We start from the raw sequence: 2,642 nt of genomic DNA on the forward strand, positions 1-2,642 counted from the left end.
ACGGGGCCCCGAAAGCGGGCCCCAGCTCCCCTCCTCTGTTACCCGTCCAGCCCCACCACCACGTCGGGTGCCTTCGTCAGCGCCGAATTAACGACCGTGCAGGCCCACGGCAGCATGCTACGGGAACAAGATCGAGATTAATTGCGAGCCATGAATCGAAAGAAAAGCCACCGATCGACTGGTCAAGACCGACTGTCTCTCCGACTTTCGTTAATTTATTGGTTAATTTGGAAATGCTCGACATACTTCGTGGAGAGATTTGATGGAGAGCCACTCGAGGTATACGATGACAACTTGGTGTTTCTTGACGATTTGAGTGGGCGAATTTCTGTGTTGTACTGATTTGACTCTAGAACTACTGATTTACAACAAGCATTGAAATATACAATATATTTGGTTCGGTGATTCTATTATACAGTGGCTACAGAAGGTAATGGCATATCATTGTATTTATTATAGCATTCATGCACAATTTAATTAGACCCAAATATATTAAATTCCGTAATACTTCGTAGTACTTTCGTATCACTAGAAAAATTTGATGCTATGGAAACGAAATATAGAACTTTATAATCATTTTTCTATTTCGATAATTTTTCTAAAAATTTCTACACGCTTTTGGTAATATAAAATTTGAGATCCGTCATTTTAACGACTTTGCTAGTTCTGGTGTTAATGGCAGATTATTTCGTTTGTATAATTTGAATTATTTGATAAAGTTGATAAACTTGATCAAATTGATCGAGTTGATAATATTGGTAACAACAATATTATCTGTTAATGAGATTGAATTAATCATGAATCTGAGCTATGACCGACAAAATTTCGATTATTATTATTATCATCGTGTTCTGGAATTACGATCAGCATGCCATTTGTCGAAGGTGAAACGTTCTGCCGGGGGCCGAAAAAAGCATCGTAGGCGCGGCCAACCAAAAGCGAGCGCCGCCCGAAAAAATCAAGCATTTGTATTCCGCGGAGATTTTTCAACGGCGGCCGGACAGTTTTCTCATTTCGTTTATGGCCAGCCGTAACATAACTCCGGGACCTACTACCGCCGCTCGACAAACACACAGAAATTTCGACCACGGGATCAGACCACGACTTCGCGTGGGTGGAATGGAGTAGCATCCTGGCACCGCTTTGCCAACCAAGAAGACGTCGCATAGTTTTACTCGTTAGATTGTTTAGGTACATAAATGTTAAATTTTAAATGACTCTGTAAGCGTAATTTATTTGGACAAATATTTTAATATCAATGCCATTAACTCTCAAGTGGTATCGTTGGCATATCTATTAATTTTTTACATTATTTTATTTTCTTCACAGTTTTATATTTGACGCGATGGAAGTGATAAAGTAAATAATATTAAAAGTAAGTAAATTAAAATTAATCTTTTATTGAATCATGTTAAATGATGTTATGTTATGTGTATTTCTTTCTTTTTTTATTTATTTAAGCCCCGAACTAACACTGATTCATAATTATTTCTTTATCTTTTAAGATCAAAGAAATAATAACACGATTGCATTTAATATAATTATTCAATTATGGATGCTCTTCGCGCGTTCATTGTAACGCCATCTGTGATAGCGTTATATGAAGTAATATTTGCAGCATTTGCAGTCGCAATTAACCACATCATGAAAATAGTAAGTAATACGTTTTTTTAAGCAATGATTGACTTTAATTTTTTATAGAATAATTATAAAATAGTTTGATCGATTAGTAATTTGATTGATTAGTAAATAGATGTTGTATGGAGCAATTATTACTAGTGACTCGTATTCTAACCAAACAATTGACGACATTCCGAGAACGTCAACTTTCTCTCGTAATCATAAATAATTGCAACGCAACGTTCATACAAAGAGTAAGTTCTTTTTTAATAGTAATCAACGTGAATTAATAGGGTATTTAAAAAACGATTGTCTAATTTTATGGTTATATAAACAGGTATTTCCGATAATTATCGCCAATGTTTCCCAGTGTTTCTTATGTTTATTATCCAAAGAATTCATAATTTCTCAACAATATCAGTCCTTCTACTTTATCTTTGAACATCTATAATTTAATACTCTTATGCAAATAGTAAGTTTTCTCAATGGTAATTAATTTTAATACGCTAATAAAATACATAAAAAATAATTACCTTTTTCTTTTCACTCTTCCAGTGTCTCCTACATATGTTTACCATCTAAAGAACCCATAACACCTCAGCAACATGAATCCTTTTATTTTACCTTTGAACATCCATAATTCAGCACTTTCGTACGAACAGTAAGTACATACTAAGGTTCTTTAACAACAATCGATTACAATTAAACGACTTGCAGCCATAAGAAAGTAGTTCCAATATTTAGATTGTATTTTAGAGAAAAAAGATCGTTATTAGGGTTTATATTTAAAAGTGATTTGAATTTGATCGATTTTGAGCTGGTTTAATTAAATTACTGTACAATGGAATTGCTTCCTTATTGTAGCAGCTGTCCTAACTCTCCATAGAATTTTTAAAATATGATGTTCCAATTTTACACGTAAGTAAGTGTATATTTCGCGAGGTTATCATCATCAGTGTCTCTCCTAGTATCTTCTTTACTCATTATCTGAAAAACTCGCAACATCTTGTAAACATCAACCT

The 2,642-nt window shown here is 34.1% G+C and overlaps 1 long non-coding RNA gene across 1 annotated transcript; it reads left to right on the forward strand.

Moving 5' to 3' along the window:
* Positions 1 to 1,502: 1,502 nt before the first annotated feature.
* On the forward strand, positions 1,503 to 2,122 carry LOC117151461. The gene is made up of 3 exons (XR_004461414.1): positions 1,503 to 1,653; positions 1,747 to 1,874; positions 1,958 to 2,122. It is a non-coding gene; the product is annotated as an uncharacterized LOC117151461 (long non-coding RNA).
* The last annotated feature ends 520 nt before the right edge of the window (positions 2,123 to 2,642 follow it).

This window comes from Bombus impatiens, unplaced genomic scaffold (genome assembly GCF_000188095.3).
Source record: "Bombus impatiens unplaced genomic scaffold, BIMP_2.2 scf_0217, whole genome shotgun sequence".
NCBI classification, from domain to species: Eukaryota; Metazoa; Arthropoda; class Insecta; order Hymenoptera; family Apidae; genus Bombus; species Bombus impatiens.